General features: G+C 43.4%; 16 non-coding genes across 16 annotated transcripts; 12 read left to right on the top strand and 4 right to left on the bottom strand.

The window, feature by feature from the left end:
* Nucleotides 1-502: 502 nt before the first annotated feature.
* TRNAT-CGU (transfer RNA threonine (anticodon CGU)) lies at nucleotides 503-574 on the top strand. Its single transcript has one exon. It is a non-coding gene; the product is annotated as a tRNA-Thr (tRNA).
* A 1,499-nt stretch (nucleotides 575-2,073) lies between these two features.
* On the bottom strand, nucleotides 2,074-2,168 carry TRNAI-UAU (transfer RNA isoleucine (anticodon UAU)). The gene is made up of 2 exons: nucleotides 2,131-2,168; nucleotides 2,074-2,109 (listed from the first exon to the last, which is right to left on the bottom strand). It is a non-coding gene; the product is annotated as a tRNA-Ile (tRNA).
* A 1,022-nt stretch (nucleotides 2,169-3,190) lies between these two features.
* TRNAT-UGU (transfer RNA threonine (anticodon UGU)) lies at nucleotides 3,191-3,262 on the top strand. The gene has a single exon. It is a non-coding gene; the product is annotated as a tRNA-Thr (tRNA).
* A 687-nt stretch (nucleotides 3,263-3,949) lies between these two features.
* TRNAS-GCU (transfer RNA serine (anticodon GCU)) lies at nucleotides 3,950-4,031 on the top strand. The gene has a single exon. It is a non-coding gene; the product is annotated as a tRNA-Ser (tRNA).
* Nucleotides 4,032-4,577: 546 nt separating this feature from the next.
* On the top strand, nucleotides 4,578-4,649 carry TRNAT-CGU (transfer RNA threonine (anticodon CGU)). The gene has a single exon. It is a non-coding gene; the product is annotated as a tRNA-Thr (tRNA).
* A 1,499-nt stretch (nucleotides 4,650-6,148) lies between these two features.
* Nucleotides 6,149-6,243, bottom strand: TRNAI-UAU (transfer RNA isoleucine (anticodon UAU)). The gene is made up of 2 exons: nucleotides 6,206-6,243; nucleotides 6,149-6,184 (listed from the first exon to the last, which is right to left on the bottom strand). It is a non-coding gene; the product is annotated as a tRNA-Ile (tRNA).
* A 480-nt stretch (nucleotides 6,244-6,723) lies between these two features.
* Nucleotides 6,724-6,800, top strand: TRNAS-GCU (transfer RNA serine (anticodon GCU)). The gene has a single exon. It is a non-coding gene; the product is annotated as a tRNA-Ser (tRNA).
* A 465-nt stretch (nucleotides 6,801-7,265) lies between these two features.
* On the top strand, nucleotides 7,266-7,337 carry TRNAT-UGU (transfer RNA threonine (anticodon UGU)). Its single transcript has one exon. It is a non-coding gene; the product is annotated as a tRNA-Thr (tRNA).
* A 1,709-nt stretch (nucleotides 7,338-9,046) lies between these two features.
* TRNAT-UGU (transfer RNA threonine (anticodon UGU)) lies at nucleotides 9,047-9,118 on the top strand. Its single transcript has one exon. It is a non-coding gene; the product is annotated as a tRNA-Thr (tRNA).
* A 1,312-nt stretch (nucleotides 9,119-10,430) lies between these two features.
* On the top strand, nucleotides 10,431-10,502 carry TRNAT-CGU (transfer RNA threonine (anticodon CGU)). Its single transcript has one exon. It is a non-coding gene; the product is annotated as a tRNA-Thr (tRNA).
* A 1,499-nt stretch (nucleotides 10,503-12,001) lies between these two features.
* Nucleotides 12,002-12,096, bottom strand: TRNAI-UAU (transfer RNA isoleucine (anticodon UAU)). Its single transcript has 2 exons — nucleotides 12,059-12,096; nucleotides 12,002-12,037 (listed from the first exon to the last, which is right to left on the bottom strand). It is a non-coding gene; the product is annotated as a tRNA-Ile (tRNA).
* Nucleotides 12,097-13,118: 1,022 nt separating this feature from the next.
* Nucleotides 13,119-13,190, top strand: TRNAT-UGU (transfer RNA threonine (anticodon UGU)). Its single transcript has one exon. It is a non-coding gene; the product is annotated as a tRNA-Thr (tRNA).
* A 687-nt stretch (nucleotides 13,191-13,877) lies between these two features.
* On the top strand, nucleotides 13,878-13,959 carry TRNAS-GCU (transfer RNA serine (anticodon GCU)). The gene has a single exon. It is a non-coding gene; the product is annotated as a tRNA-Ser (tRNA).
* Nucleotides 13,960-14,505: 546 nt separating this feature from the next.
* Nucleotides 14,506-14,577, top strand: TRNAT-CGU (transfer RNA threonine (anticodon CGU)). Its single transcript has one exon. It is a non-coding gene; the product is annotated as a tRNA-Thr (tRNA).
* A 1,389-nt stretch (nucleotides 14,578-15,966) lies between these two features.
* TRNAS-GCU (transfer RNA serine (anticodon GCU)) lies at nucleotides 15,967-16,048 on the top strand. Its single transcript has one exon. It is a non-coding gene; the product is annotated as a tRNA-Ser (tRNA).
* A 731-nt stretch (nucleotides 16,049-16,779) lies between these two features.
* TRNAI-UAU (transfer RNA isoleucine (anticodon UAU)) lies at nucleotides 16,780-16,874 on the bottom strand. Its single transcript has 2 exons — nucleotides 16,837-16,874; nucleotides 16,780-16,815 (listed from the first exon to the last, which is right to left on the bottom strand). It is a non-coding gene; the product is annotated as a tRNA-Ile (tRNA).
* Nucleotides 16,875-17,245: the final 371 nt, after the last annotated feature.

The following is a 17,245-nucleotide window of genomic DNA, read 5'->3' as shown; positions in this document are numbered from 1 at the left end:
TCAACCTCCCTGTGAAAGACAGGAATGAGTACAGATATGGAAATAGAGATGTAAAAATAAGTTCATTGGTGCAGGCGGAGAATGAAATTAGTCAAAGACTTTCCTCGTAGGTTTCCATTCTTTACTATTATAGGAGCCAAAATCAGCGCAGTTAGTAAACTCCCAAGCTTACATCCCAAATTCTTTTTTCTTTTAGTTGTCTGCCTTTTACATGTTCCTTTTGCCATCATTCTGACCTGCTATCTAAACTCATGAACCTGTTCAGCATCCTACTCAATACATACATACCCGTAAAAGTACATACTCAAACGCATACCGACAATGTATCACCAACATAAGCACACACGCTTTCGCAAATCCGATGTATGATGACGTACTGAACACATGCAGAGATATACAGCCATTTTTACACAACCAGAAATTCATATACCTGGAGATCTACCTAGGTAAAACCCATGGTTTCTTTGCACTTTCTGTTGTTGGCTGTGAGCAAGCAGCAGGTGGCCTTGTAGCTCATTGGCAGAGCACTGGTCTCGTAAACCAGGGGTCATGAGTTCAAACCTCATCAGGGCCTCGGGCGGATTATTTTCAAAAAGCACGGGGAAGAGAAGCCAGAGTTGCACCATCTACAAAGAACCTTTTATGACGGGATGCATCCTCATAATTGAAGTCTTCCACAGAAGGAGTGAAATAGAGTTCGAGAGGAAGGCCTAATGTTTTCAGGCAAAGACTGACAAAAACCTTGCAATATCGCATGTAGCTGCTTTGGTGAAAAGACTGTTCAAGTTCACAATGCAACGGAGGGGTGTTCCCCATCTCCATACAATCATCTCTTTGATAATGTAAACGTGCCAGGCGTGTTGAAAGACAAAGACAGACACAACCGCACATACCAGTTGAAGAAAGACAGCCAGCAAACACATTTGTATAGAGGTAAGCAAGCCTCAATTAGAGATGTGAGTCCCTCCGTTTCTGCGGGAGTCCACAAGTTTATTAAAAAATGAACACATATCTTTCATGTTCTAATGATTACCAATCTTTCTGATTAGCTCTGCATAGCTCCAATGGCTATGTGTGTGTGTGTGTGTGTATGTGCCCGTGTGTGTAGGGGAAGGGGTCGGTAGATGTGTTCACGCAGAGCAAGTTGCATACATCGCCAACAGCCATTCTCTCCTGCTCCTGTGCATCCAGTTCGGAAGCGAACCCACCCAATTGTTCTATATGTCTGCTACCCTGACCGCATTCACACATCATTGGCTATTAGTATGCAGCTTGTGGGCGCTGTCAATGGGATATAAGCACCATTCCCCATGTCTGCAATAGCTAGACCAGATTCTGAGGTATGATGAGCAGGGGTCCAGGCACTTCGCCTGACGAACGCCTGACAAACGCTGGGCTTAGCCCTGCCGGGCCTAGCCCTGAGGGGCCTAACTGGGCATGGCCCTGTGTAAGGTAGGGTGAGCAGGGGACCACTTGCAACTAACCTTCGGCACCAATCAGGCATGGAGAGGTCTGTGCAAATGCCCAGCCCTTTAGCAATCTCGATCTGCAAAACCTTCAACTCCTAATTCTCATGGCTCCCAGAAGCCCTAGCCCATATGCAAATGAGGCGAGTTCCTATCAGCATCCTTGTTCTGCTTGATTTTATCAAAGTGACTGCCTGATTAGTGAAAGGGTATTTATTCTCAGAGGTTTGCTTCAAAGGCGATAATGCAGTAAATAGACAACATTATTCTTTGTAAGTTGATATTGTCTCCTGGATCCTACTCCAGTAACCCTTTTTCTACCTTTACAAATGTCTTCCGTAAGTGGTGCTCAGCAGAAAATGGAGTATAATAACAGTTGACATTTTTTATTTTCTTTTCTATTTTCAAAAACCCTCCGTAGCTGTATTTAAAGCGCAAACACCCCATAAATAACTTGCAATGAGTATTCCATGTCTAAAAGGCAGAGGAGCTGTCATACAACATTAACTGACAATCAAGGAAACCTTGAGGTGAACCAAAAAATGTCCAGAACATTTATTGGTTCAATAATTCAGTTTTGAGGTGAATTAGTAAAAAGTTCCAAAGTTGCTCCAGGTGAGGCTTGAACTCACAACCTCGGCATTGCTCACTGCATGTACTGCTGTATAAGTACCGCGCGCTAACCGATTGCGCCACTGGAGCTGCTGTGTTTTGGTTTTCGACATGAAACTACACCCACAAACACACACACAAGTGTACAAAAGCACCCACAAGCTCTGGCATTGTCTTTTTAGCTGACACCAAATTATGGGTGCCTTGTAGTGCCCATATTGTGCCACTGGAGCTTACCTTTTAGCCTGATATACACTTTGCCACTGATGTTCAGCCAATGGTGCAGTCAAATGTCCCTTCTACATTTTTGTCATGCTGCAGGCAGTGCCACTGGAGCCAGCATGATGCTCTTCCTCATATTCAACACGTGTCAATTGAAACACCTCCCAATGTCATCTTGGCGATGCCTATAAACACCCCAGGACTTTGATGAATTTTTCTCAACAGCAAGTGAGGCAGTTTTCCTGCAAACGGCTGGATGTACCTCAACAAGGAACGCATTGTGGTTCTATTTTGAAGATGTTTGTGTTATTACCTGTAAAGACTTGAATGCCTAACATAATTCCTGTAGACGAGGTGGCCGAGTGGTTAAGGCGATGGACTGCTAATCTGCTGTACACGCGTGGTTTCGAATCCCACCTTTGTCGATTTTAACTTTTGAAATCTTTTTTAAACATCTGCATTGCTCTAAGCACCATTGCCATTGGCTTTCAAAGAACATACAGACAAAAGTGAAAATATGCATGTTAGTTGATTAAGAAGGACACAAACAAGGTTGTCGTGTTACTGGCAGGAATGCAATCTGCTGTGCTTGACTACCCTTTGAGCCAGAATCCGGATAGAAATTTAAAAAAGCAAAGGTAATATCCATATTGTCTCTCTGCTGCCATGTACATGTTTTTTTCAACTTTCACGCATCACATCTCCTCATTAGTCACCCTAAAATTGCACGGAATACGCACAAATTAGCTGCTCCTCAAAAAATCGGCCAGAAAAAAACAGGTCAAATCACAATCATATACATACATTCTCACACACCCTTCAAATATGTCTACCCAGTAAACATCATGTTGTGTGCTCGTTGTGTTGCTGTTATGCGTCGTAACCTGAGGGGCTCTGTAGCTCAGTGGCAGAGCACTGGTCTTGTAAACCAGGGGTCGTGAGTTCGATCCTCATCAGGGCCTCCAAATGGTAATTTTCTTGAACATTGTTGAATAGGAACTGATATTGCACATTGTACCTGTGCAACCTTTTACCAATGGATTCGGGCCTATAACAAAGCCACAAGCGCAAGGTGTCTGAATAGTCTGTGGGGAAGGTCGGCTTTCTGGACCTAATTTCTTCAAGAAAAAGACCTTGATAATCTTGTGATGACAGATGCAGATGATCACGGTGAAGCCCTTACTCTATTGAACAGTACAGCGGTTCTGGGTTGCACGCCTTTCTCTATTTTCAGGGACGTTGATGTGGCAAAATTTAATTGGAAAAGGGTTATTGCCATCACTCACTATTTAAATTCAATGACATCACAGGAAGCAGCAGCATCTGAACTTTGATCTTGGCTGGAAACGTTGAATGATGCCAAACACTGGGAAACTGGAGCTTGCGTTATGCTGGTTTTACTACTAATGGTGTGCCATACGGAAGCTCAAGCACCTTCCTCTGGATTAGTGTTGTGAACCCTCCAGGAGCTCTTGTTATATTTTTCTGAACTTCAACTTGATGTGTTTATCTATCAATGGCCGGGTAAGGAAGAACGAGTCAACGATCTTGTTTCTATTATGACAAACGTGATCTATTTTTCACTGACTTTGCACCACCATTGTTTTATCTCTTCTTTAAGCATGGGACTCGAGCACCGTTCCCAAACAGACGAGGTGGCCGAGTGGTTAAGGCGATGGACTGCTAATCCATTGTGCTCTGCACGCGTGGGTTCGAATCCCACCTTCGTCGTATTTTTTCTTTATAGTCTGCATTTAAACATAGACCAAAGTCTTTCAACCTCCCTGTGAAAGACAGGAATGAGTACAGATATGGAAATAGAGATGTAAAAATAAGTTCATTGGTGCAGGCGGAGAATGAAATTAGTCAAAGACTTTCCTCGTAGGTTTCCATTCTTTACTATTATAGGAGCCAAAATCAGCGCAGTTAGTAAACTCCCAAGCTTACATCCCAAATTCTTTTTTCTTTTAGTTGTCTGCCTTTTACATGTTCCTTTTGCCATCATTCTGACCTGCTATCTAAACTCATGAACCTGTTCAGCATCCTACTCAATACATACATACCCGTAAAAGTACATACTCAAACGCATACCGACAATGTATCACCAACATAAGCACACACGCTTTCGCAAATCCGATGTATGATGACGTACTGAACACATGCAGAGATATACAGCCATTTTTACACAACCAGAAATTCATATACCTGGAGATCTACCTAGGTAAAACCCATGGTTTCTTTGCACTTTCTGTTGTTGGCTGTGAGCAAGCAGCAGGTGGCCTTGTAGCTCATTGGCAGAGCACTGGTCTCGTAAACCAGGGGTCATGAGTTCAAACCTCATCAGGGCCTCGGGCGGATTATTTTCAAAAAGCACGGGGAAGAGAAGCCAGAGTTGCACCATCTACAGAGAACCTTTTATGACGGGATGCATCCTCATAATTGAAGTCTTCCACAGAAGGAGTGAAATAGAGTTCGAGAGGAAGGCCTAATGTTTTCAGGCAAAGACTGACAAAAACCTTGCAATGTCGCATGTAGCTGCTTTGGTGAAAAGACTGTTCAAGTTCACAATGCAACGGAGGGGTGTTCCCCATCTCCATACAATCATCTCTTTGATAATGTAAACGTGCCAGGCGTGTTGAAAGACAAAGACAGACACAACCGCACATACCAGTTGAAGAAAGACAGCCAGCAAACACATTTGTATAGAGGTAAGCAAGCCTCAATTAGAGATGTGAGTCCCTCCGTTTCTGCGGGAGTCCACAAGTTTATTAAAAAATGAACACATATCTTTCATGTTCTAATGATTACCAATCTTTCTGATTAGCTCTGCATAGCTCCAATGGCTATGTGTGTGTGTGTGTGTGTATGTGCCCGTGTGTGTAGGGGAAGGGGTCGGTAGATGTGTTCACGCAGAGCAAGTTGCATACATCGCCAACAGCCATTCTCTCCTGCTCCTGTGCATCCAGTTCGGAAGCGAACCCACCCAATTGTTCTATATGTCTGCCACCCTGACCGCATTCACACATCATTGGCTATTAGTATGCAGCTTGTGGGCGCTGTCAATGGGATATAAGCACCATTCCCCATGTCTGCAATAGCTAGACCAGATTCTGAGGTATGATGAGCAGGGGTCCAGGCACTTCGCCTGACGAACGCCTGACAAACGCTGGGCTTAGCCCTGCCGGGCCTAGCCCTGAGGGGCCTAACTGGGCATGGCCCTGTGTAAGGTAGGGTGAGCAGGGGACCACTTGCAACTAACCTTCGGCACCAATCAGGCATGGAGAGGTCTGTGCAAATGCCCAGCCCTTTAGCAATCTCGATCTGCAAAACCTTCAACTCCTAATTCTCATGGCTCCCAGAAGCCCTAGCCCATATGCAAATGAGGCGAGTTCCTATCAGCATCCTTGTTCTGCTTGATTTTATCAAAGTGACTGCCTGATTAGTGAAAGGGTATTTATTCTCAGAGGTTTGCTTCAAAGGCGATAATGCAGTAAATAGACAACATTATTCTTTGTAAGTTGATATTGTCTCCTGGATCCTACTCCAGTAACCCTTTTTCTACCTTTACAAATGTCTTCCGTAAGTGGTGCTCAGCAGAAAATGGAGTATAATAACAGTTGACATTTTTTATTTTCTTTTCTATTTTCAAAAACCCTCCGTAGCTGTATTTAAAGCGCAAACACCCCATAAATAACTTGCAATGAGTATTCCATGTCTAAAAGGCAGAGGAGCTGTCATACAACATTAACTGACAATCAAGGAAACCTTGAGGTGAACCAAAAAATGTCCAGAACATTTATTGGTTCAATAATTCAGTTTTGAGGTGAATTAGTAAAAAGTTCCAAAGTTGCTCCAGGTGAGGCTTGAACTCACAACCTCGGCATTGCTCATTGCATGTACTGCTGTATAAGTACCGCGCGCTAACCGATTGCGCCACTGGAGCTGCTGTGTTTTGGTTTTCGACATGAAACTACACCCACAAACACACACACAAGTGTACAAAAGCACCCACAAGCTCTGGCATTGTCTTTTTAGCTGACACCAAATTATGGGTGCCTTGTAGTGCCCATATTGTGCCACTGGAGCTTACCTTTTAGCCTGACATACACTTTGCCACTGATGTTCAGCCAATGGTGCAGTCAAATGTCCCTTCTAAATTTTTGTCATGCTGCAGGCAGTGCCACTGGAGCCAGCATGATGCTCTTCCTCATATTCAACACGTGTCAATTGAAACACCTCCCAATGTCATCTTGGCGATGCCTATAAACACCCCAGGACTTTGATGAATTTTTCTCAACAGCAAGTGAGGCAGTTTTCCTGCAAACGGCTGGATGTACCTCAACAAGGAACGCATTGTGGTTCTATTTTGAAGATGTTTGTGTTATTACCTGTAAAGACTTGAATGCCTAACATAATCCCTGTAGACGAGGTGGCCGAGTGGTTAAGGCGATGGACTGCTAATCCGCTGTACACGCGTGGTTTCGAATCCCACCTTTGTCGATTTTAACTTTTGAAATCTTTTTTAAACATCTGCATTGCTCTAAGCACCATTGCCATTGGCTTTCAAAGAACATACAGACAAAAGTGAAAATATGCATGTTAGTTGATTAAGAAGGACACAAACAAGGTTGTCGTGTTACTGGCAGGAATGCAATCTGCTGTGCTTGACTACCCTTTGAGCCAGAATCCGGATAGAAATTTAAAAAAGCAAAGGTAATATCCATATTGTCTCTCTGCTGCCATGTACATGTTTTTTTCAACTTTCACGCATCACATCTCCTCATTAGTCACCCTAAAATTGCACGGAATACGCACAAATTAGCTGCTCCTCAAAAAATCGGCCAGAAAAAAACAGGTCAAATCACAATCATATACATACATTCTCACACACCCTTCAAATATGTCTACCCAGTAAACATCATGTTGTGTGCTCGTTGTGTTGCTGTTATGCGTGGTAACCTGAGGGGCTCTGTAGCTCAGTGGCAGAGCACTGGTCTTGTAAACCAGGGGTCGTGAGTTCGATCCTCATCAGGGCCTCCAAATGGTAATTTTCTTGAACATTGTTGAATAGGAACTGATATTGCACATTGTACCTGTGCAACCTTTTACCAATGGATTCGGGCCTATAACAAAGCCACAAGCGCAAGGTGTCTGAATAGTCTGTGGGGAAGGTCGGCTTTCTGGACCTAATTTCTTCAAGAAAAAGACCTTGATAATCTTGTGATGACAGATGCAGATGATCACGGTGAAGCCCTTACTCTATTGAACAGTACAGCGGTTCTGGGTTGCACGCCTTTCTCTATTTTCAGGGACGTTGATGTGGCAAAATTTAATTGGAAAAGGGTTATTGCCATCACTCACTATTTAAATTCAATGACATCACAGGAAGCAGCAGCATCTGAACTTTGATTTTTTATTTTCTGTTCTATTTTCAAAAACCCTCCGTAGCTGTATTTAAAGCGCAAACACCCCATAAATAACTTGCAATGAGTATTCCATGTCTAAAAGGCAGAGGAGCTGTCATACAACATTAACTGACAATCAAGGAAACCTTGAGGTGAACCAAAAAATGTCCAGAACATTTATTGGTTCAATAATTCAGTTTTGAGGTGAATTAGTAAAAAGTTCCAAAGTTGCTCCAGGTGAGGCTTGAACTCACAACCTCGGCATTGCTCACTGCATGTACTGCTGTATAAGTAACGCACGCTATTGCGCCACTGGAGCTGCTGTGTTTTGGTTTTCGACATGAAACTACACCCACAAACACACACACAAGTGTACAAAAGCACCCACAAGCTCTGGCATTGTCTTTTTAGCTGACACCAAATTATGGGTGCCTTGTAGTGCCCATATTGTGCCACTGGAGCTTACCTTTTAGCCTGATATACACTTTGCCACTGATGTTCAGCCAATGGTGCAGTCAAATGTCCCTTCTACATTTTTGTCATGCTGCAGGCAGTGCCACTGGAGCCAGCATGATGCTCTTCCTCATATTCAACACGTGTCAATTGAAACACCTCCCAATGTCATCTTGGCGATGCCTATAAACACCCCAGGACTTTGATGAATTTTTCTCAACAGCAAGTGAGGCAGTTTTCCTGCAAACGGCTGGATGTACCTCAACAAGGAACGCATTGTGGTTCTATTTTGAAGATGTTTGTGTTATTACCTGTAAAGACTTGAATGCCTAACATAGTCCCTGTAGACGAGGTGGCCGAGTGGTTAAGGCGATGGACTGCTAATCTGCTGTACACGCGTGGTTTCGAATCCCACCTTTGTCGATTTTAACTTTTGAAATCTTTTTTAAACATCTGCATTGCTCTAAGCACCATTGCCATTGGCTTTCAAAGAACATACAGACAAAAGTGAAAATATGCATGTTAGTTGATTAAGAAGGACACAAACAAGGTTGTCGTGTTACTGGCAGGAATGCAATCTGCTGTGCTTGACTACCCTTTGAGCCAGAATCCGGATAGAAATTTAAAAAAGCAAAGGTAATATCCATATTGTCTCTCTGCTGCCATGTACATGTTTTTTTCAACTTTCACGCATCACATCTCCTCATTAGTCACCCTAAAATTGCACGGAATACGCACAAATTAGCTGCTCCTCAAAAAATCGGCCAGAAAAAAACAGGTCAAATCACAATCATATACATACATTCTCACACACCCTTCAAATATGTCTACCCAGTAAACATCATGTTGTGTGCTCGTTGTGTTGCTGTTATGCGTCGTAACCTGAGGGGCTCTGTAGCTCAGTGGCAGAGCACTGGTCTTGTAAACCAGGGGTCGTGAGTTCGATCCTCATCAGGGCCTCCAAATGGTAATTTTCTTGAACATTGTTGAATAGGAACTGATATTGCACATTGTACCTGTGCAACCTTTTACCAATGGATTCGGGCCTATAACAAAGCCACAAGCGCAAGGTGTCTGAATAGTCTGTGGGGAAGGTCGGCTTTCTGGACCTAATTTCTTCAAGAAAAAGACCTTGATAATCTTGTGATGACAGATGCAGATGATCACGGTGAAGCCCTTACTCTATTGAACAGTACAGCGGTTCTGGGTTGCACGCCTTTCTCTATTTTCAGGGACGTTGATGTGGCAAAATTTTATTGGAAAAGGGTTATTGCCATCACTCACTATTTAAATTCAATGACATCACAGGAAGCAGCAGCATCTGAACTTTGATCTTGGCTGGAAACGTTGAATGATGCCAAACACTGGGAAACTGGAGCTTGCGTTATGCTGGTTTTACTACTAATGGTGTGCCATACGGAAGCTCAAGCACCTTCCTCTGGATTAGTGTTGTGAACCCTCCAGGAGCTCTTGTTATATTTTTCTGAACTTCAACTTGATGTGTTTATCTATCAATGGCCGGGTAAGGAAGAACGAGTCAACGATCTTGTTTCTATTATGACAAACGTGATCTATTTTTCACTGACTTTGCACCACCATTGTTTTATCTCTTCTTTAAGCATGGGACTCGAGCACCGTTCCCAAACAGACGAGGTGGCCGAGTGGTTAAGATGGACTGCTAATCCATTGTGCTCTGCACGCGTGGGTTCGAATCCCACCTTCGTCGTATTTTTTCTTTATAGTCTGCATTTAAACATAGACCAAAGTCTTTCAACCTCCCTGTGAAAGACAGGAATGAGTACAGATATGGAAATAGAGATGTAAAAATAAGTTCATTGGTGCAGGCGGAGAATGAAATTAGTCAAAGACTTTCCTCGTAGGTTTCCATTCTTTACTATTATAGGAGCCAAAATCAGCGCAGTTAGTAAACTCCCAAGCTTACATCCCAAATTCTTTTTTCTTTTAGTTGTCTGCCTTTTACATGTTCCTTTTGCCATCATTCTGACCTGCTATCTAAACTCATGAACCTGTTCAGCATCCTACTCAATACATACATACCCGTAAAAGTACATACTCAAACGCATACCGACAATGTATCACCAACATAAGCACACACGCTTTCGCAAATCCGATGTATGATGACGTACTGAACACATGCAGAGATATACAGCCATTTTTACACAACCAGAAATTCATATACCTGGAGATCTACCTAGGTAAAACCCATGGTTTCTTTGCACTTTCTGTTGTTGGCTGTGAGCAAGCAGCAGGTGGCCTTGTAGCTCAGTGGCAGAGCACTGGTCTCGTAAACCAGGGGTCATGAGTTCAAACCTCATCAGGGCCTCGGGCGGATTATTTTCAAAAAGCACGGGGAAGAGAAGCCAGAGTTGCACCATCTACAGAGAACCTTTTATGACGGGATGCATCCTCATAATTGAAGTCTTCCACAGAAGGAGTGAAATAGAGTTCGAGAGGAAGGCCTAATGTTTTCAGGCAAAGACTGACAAAAACCTTGCAATGTCGCATGTAGCTGCTTTGGTGAAAAGACTGTTCAAGTTCACAATGCAACGGAGGGGTGTTCCCCATCTCCATACAATCATCTCTTTGATAATGTAAACGTGCCAGGCGTGTTGAAAGACAAAGACAGACACAACCGCACATACCAGTTGAAGAAAGACAGCCAGCAAACACATTTGTATAGAGGTAAGCAAGCCTCAATTAGAGATGTGAGTCCCTCCGTTTCTGCGGGAGTCCACAAGTTTATTAAAAAATGAACACATATCTTTCATGTTCTAATGATTACCAATCTTTCTGATTAGCTCTGCATAGCTCCAATGGCTATGTGTGTGTGTGTGTGTGTATGTGCCCGTGTGTGTAGGGGAAGGGGTCGGTAGATGTGTTCACGCAGAGCAAGTTGCATACATCGCCAACAGCCATTCTCTCCTGCTCCTGTGCATCCAGTTCGGAAGCGAACCCACCCAATTGTTCTATATGTCTGCTACCCTGACCGCATTCACACATCATTGGCTATTAGTATGCAGCTTGTGGGCGCTGTCAATGGGATATAAGCACCATTCCCCATGTCTGCAATAGCTAGACCAGATTCTGAGGTATGATGAGCAGGGGTCCAGGCACTTCGCCTGACGAACGCCTGACAAACGCTGGGCTTAGCCCTGCCGGGCCTAGCCCTGAGGGGCCTAACTGGGCATGGCCCTGTGTAAGGTAGGGTGAGCAGGGGACCACTTGCAACTAACCTTCGGCACCAATCAGGCATGGAGAGGTCTGTGCAAATGCCCAGCCCTTTAGCAATCTCGATCTGCAAAACCTTCAACTCCTAATTCTCATGGCTCCCAGAAGCCCTAGCCCATATGCAAATGAGGCGAGTTCCTATCAGCATCCTTGTTCTGCTTGATTTTATCAAAGTGACTGCCTGATTAGTGAAAGGGTATTTATTCTCAGAGGTTTGCTTCAAAGGCGATAATGCAGTAAATAGACAACATTATTCTTTGTAAGTTGATATTGTCTCCTGGATCCTACTCCAGTAACCCTTTTTCTACCTTTACAAATGTCTTCCGTAAGTGGTGCTCAGCAGAAAATGGAGTATAATAACAGTTGACATTTTTTATTTTCTGTTCTATTTTCAAAAACCCTCCGTAGCTGTATTTAAAGCGCAAACACCCCATAAATAACTTGCAATGAGTATTCCATGTCTAAAAGGCAGAGGAGCTGTCATACAACATTAACTGACAATCAAGGAAACCTTGAGGTGAACCAAAAAATGTCCAGAACATTTATTGGTTCAATAATTCAGTTTTGAGGTGAATTAGTAAAAAGTTCCAAAGTTGCTCCAGGTGAGGCTTGAACTCACAACCTCGGCATTGCTCACTGCATGTACTGCTGTATAAGTACCGCGCGCTAACCGATTGCGCCACTGGAGCTGCTGTGTTTTGGTTTTCGACATGAAACTACACCCACAAACACACACACAAGTGTACAAAAGCACCCACAAGCTCTGGCATTGTCTTTTTAGCTGACACCAAATTATGGGTGCCTTGTAGTGCCCATATTGTGCCACTGGAGCTTACCTTTTAGCCTGATATACACTTTGCCACTGATGTTCAGCCAATGGTGCAGTCAAATGTCCCTTCTACATTTTTGTCATGCTGCAGGCAGTGCCACTGGAGCCAGCATGATGCTCTTCCTCATATTCAACACGTGTCAATTGAAACACCTCCCAATGTCATCTTGGCGATGCCTATAAACACCCCAGGACTTTGATGAATTTTTCTCAACAGCAAGTGAGGCAGTTTTCCTGCAAACGGCTGGATGTACCTCAACAAGGAACGCATTGTGGTTCTATTTTGAAGATGTTTGTGTTATTACCTGTAAAGACTTGAATGCCTAACATAATCCCTGTAGACGAGGTGGCCGAGTGGTTAAGGCGATGGACTGCTAATCTGCTGTACACGCGTGGTTTCGAATCCCACCTTTGTCGATTTTAACTTTTGAAATCTTTTTTAAACATCTGCATTGCTCTAAGCACCATTGCCATTGGCTTTCAAAGAACATACAGACAAAAGTGAAAATATGCATGTTAGTTGATTAAGAAGGACACAAACAAGGTTGTCGTGTTACTGGCAGGAATGCAATCTGCTGTGCTTGACTACCCTTTGAGCCAGAATCCGGATAGAAATTTAAAAAAGCAAAGGTAATATCCATATTGTCTCTCTGCTGCCATGTACATGTTTTTTTCAACTTTCACGCATCACATCTCCTCATTAGTCACCCTAAAATTGCACGGAATACGCACAAATTAGCTGCTCCTCAAAAAATCGGCCAGAAAAAAACAGGTCAAATCACAATCATATACATACATTCTCACACACCCTTCAAATATGTCTACCCAGTAAACATCATGTTGTGTGCTCGTTGTGTTGCTGTTATGCGTCGTAACCTGAGGGGCTCTGTAGCTCAGTGGCAGAGCACTGGTCTTGTAAACCAGGGGTCGTGAGTTCGATCCTCATCAGGGCCTCCAAATGGTAATTTTCTTGAACATTGTTGAATAGGAACTGATATTGCACATTGTACCTGTGCAACCTTTTACCAATGGATTCGGGCCTATAACAAAGCCACAAGCGCAAGGTGTCTGAATAGTCTGTGGGGAAGGTCGGCTTTCTGGACCTAATTTCTTCAAGAAAAAGACCTTGATAATCTTGTGATGACAGATGCAGATGATCACGGTGAAGCCCTTACTCTATTGAACAGTACAGCGGTTCTGGGTTGCACGCCTTTCTCTATTTTCAGGGACGTTGATGTGGCAAAATTTAATTGGAAAAGGGTTATTGCCATCACTCACTATTTAAATTCAATGACATCACAGGAAGCAGCAGCATCTGAACTTTGATCTTGGCTGGAAACGTTGAATGATGCCAAACACTGGGAAACTGGAGCTTGCGTTATGCTGGTTTTACTACTAATGGTGTGCCATACGGAAGCTCAAGCACCTTCCTCTGGATTAGTGTTGTGAACCCTCCAGGAGCTCTTGTTATATTTTTCTGAACTTCAACTTGATGTGTTTATCTATCAATGGCCGGGTAAGGAAGAACGAGTCAACGATCTTGTTTCTATTATGACAAACATGATCTATTTTTCACTGACTTTGCACCACCATTGTTTTATCTCTTCTTTAAGCATGGGACTCGAGCACCGTTCCCAAACAGACGAGGTGGCCGAGTGGTTAAGGCGATGGACTGCTAATCCATTGTGCTCTGCACGCGTGGGTTCGAATCCCACCTTCTTCGTATTTTTTCTTTATAGTCTGCATTTAAACATAGACCAAAGTCTTTCAACCTCCCTGTGAAAGACAGGAATGAGTACAGATATGGAAATAGAGATGTAAAAATAAGTTCATTGGTGCAGGCGGAGAATGAAATTAGTCAAAGACTTTCCTCGTAGGTTTCCATTCTTTACTATTATAGGAGCCAAAATCAGCGCAGTTAGTAAACTCCCAAGCTTACATCCCAAATTCTTTTTTCTTTTAGTTGTCTGCCTTTTACATGTTCCTTTTGCCATCATTCTGACCTGCTATCTAAACTCATGAACCTGTTCAGCATCCTACTCAATACATACATACCCGTAAAAGTACATACTCAAACGCATACCGACAATGTATCACCAACATAAGCACACACGCTTTCGCAAATCAGATGTATGATTACGTACTGAACACATGCAGAGATATACAGCCATTTTTACACAACCAGAAATTCATATACCTGGAGATCTACCTAGGTAAAACCCATGGTTTCTTTGCACTTTCTGTTGTTGGCTGTGAGCAAGCAGCAGGTGGCCTTGTAGCTCAGTGGCAGAGCACTGGTCTCGTAAACCAGGGGTCATGAGTTCAAACCTCATCAGGGCCTCGGGCGGATTATTTTCAAAAAGCACGGGGAAGAGAAGCCAGAGTTGCACCATCTACAGAGAACCTTTTATGACGGGATGCATCCTCATAATTGAAGTCTTCCACAGAAGGAGTGAAATAGAGTTCGAGAGGAAGGCCTAATGTTTTCAGGCAAAGACTGACAAAAACCTTGCAATGTCGCATGTAGCTGCTTTGGTGAAAAGACTGTTCAAGTTCACAATGCAACGGAGGGGTGTTCCCCATCTCCATACAATCATCTCTTTGATAATGTAAACGTGCCAGGCGTGTTGAAAGACAAAGACAGACACAACCGCACATACCAGTTGAAGAAAGACAGCCAGCAAACACATTTGTATAGAGGTAAGCAAGCCTCAATTAGAGATGTGAGTCCCTCCGTTTCTGCGGGAGTCCACAAGTTTATTAAAAAATGAACACATATCTTTCATGTTCTAATGATTACCAATCTTTCTGATTAGCTCTGCATAGCTCCAATGGCTATGTGTGTGTGTGTGTGTGTATGTGCCCGTGTGTGTAGGGGAAGGGGTCGGTAGATGTGTTCACGCAGAGCAAGTTGCATACATCGCCAACAGCCATTCTCTCCTGCTCCTGTGCATCCAGTTCGGAAGCGAACCCACCCAATTGTTCTATATGTCTGCTACCCTGACCGCATTCACACATCATTGGCTATTAGTATGCAGCTTGTGGGCGCTGTCAATGGGATATAAGCACCATTCCCCATGTCTGCAATAGCTAGACCAGATTCTGAGGTATGATGAGCAGGGGTCCAGGCACTTCGCCTGACGAACGCCTGACAAACGCCGGGCTTAGCCCTGCCGGGCCTAGCCCTGAGGGGCCTAACTGGGCATGGCCCTGTGTAAGGTAGGGTGAGCAGGGGACCACTTGCAACTAACCTTCGGCACCAATCAGGCATGGAGAGGTCTGTGCAAATGCCCAGCCCTTTAGCAATCTCGATCTGCAAAACCTTCAACTCCTAATTCTCATGGCTCCCAGAAGCCCTAGCCCATATGCAAATGAGGCGAGTTCCTATCAGCATCCTTGTTCTGCTTGATTTTATCAAAGTGACTGCCTGATTAGTGAAAGGGTATTTATTCTCAGAGGTTTGCTTCAAAGGCGATAATGCAGTAAATAGACAACATTATTCTTTGTAAGTTGATATTGTCTCCTGGATCCTACTCCAGTAACCCTTTTTCTACCTTTACAAATGTCTGAGCTTCAACTTGATGTGTTTATCTATCAATGGCCGGGTAAGGAAGAACGAGTCAACGATCTTGTTTCTATTATGACAAACATGATCTATTTTTCACTGACTTTGCACCACCATTGTTTTATCTCTTCTTTAAGCATGGGACTCGAGCACCGTTCCCAAACAGACGAGGTGGCCGAGTGGTTAAGGCGATGGACTGCTAATCCATTGTGCTCTGCACGCGTGGGTTCGAATCCCACCTTCGTCGTATTTTTTCTTTATAGTCTGCATTTAAACATAGACCAAAGTCTTTCAACCTCCCTGTGAAAGACAGGAATGAGTACAGATATGGAAATAGAGATGTAAAAATAAGTTCATTGGTGCAGGCGGAGAATGAAATTAGTCAAAGACTTTCCTCGTAGGTTTCCATTCTTTACTATTATAGGAGCCAAAATCAGCGCAGTTAGTAAACTCCCAAGCTTACATCCCAAATTCTTTTTTTCTTTTAGTTGTCTGCCTTTTACATGTTCCTTTTGCCATCATTCTGACCTGCTATCTAAACTCATGAACCTGTTCAGCATCCTACTCAATACATACATACCCGTAAAAGTACATACTCAAACGCATACCGACAATGTATCACCAACATAAGCACACACGCTTTCGCAAATCAGATGTATGATGACGTACTGAACACATGCAGAGATATACAGCCATACAAATGTCTTCCGTAAGTGGTGCTCAGCAGAAAATGGAGTATAATAACAGTTGACATTTTTTATTTTCTGTTCTATTTTCAAAAACCCTCCGTAGCTGTATTTAAAGCGCAAACACCCCATAAATAACTTGCAATGAGTATTCCATGTCTAAAAGGCAGAGGAGCTGTCATACAACATTAACTGACAATCAAGGAAACCTTGAGGTGAACCAAAAAATGTCCAGAACATTTATTGGTTCAATAATTCAGTTTTGAGGTGAATTAGTAAAAAGTTCCAAAGTTGCTCCAGGTGAGGCTTGAACTCACAACCTCGGCATTGCTCACTGCATGTACTGCTATATAAGTACCGCGCGCTAACCGATTGCGCCACTGGAGCTGCTGTGTTTTGGTTTTCGACATGAAACTACACCCACAAACACACACACAAGTGTACAAAAGCACCCACAAGCTCTGGCATTGTCTTTTTAGCTGACACCAAATTATGGGTGCCTTGTAGTGCCCATATTGTGCCACTGGAGCTTACCTTTTAGCCTGATATACACTTTGCCACTGATGTTCAGCCAATGGTGCAGTCAAATGTCCCTTCTACATTTTTGTCATGCTGCAGGCAGTGCCACTGGAGCCAGCATGATGCTCTTCCTCATATTCAACACGTGTCAATTGAAACACCTCCCAATGTCATCTTGGCGATGCCTATAAACACCCCAGGACTTTGATGAATTTTTCTCAACAGCAAGTGAAGCAGTT

The sequence above is a fragment of the Ambystoma mexicanum genome, chromosome 13 (assembly GCF_040938575.1).
Source record: "Ambystoma mexicanum isolate Mex_15411 chromosome 13, UKY_AmexF1_1, whole genome shotgun sequence".
Lineage (NCBI taxonomy): Eukaryota > Metazoa > Chordata > Amphibia > Caudata > Ambystomatidae > Ambystoma > Ambystoma mexicanum.
The sequence above is the reverse complement of the archived record's forward strand: the minus strand, read 5'-3'. Positions and strand labels throughout refer to the sequence as shown.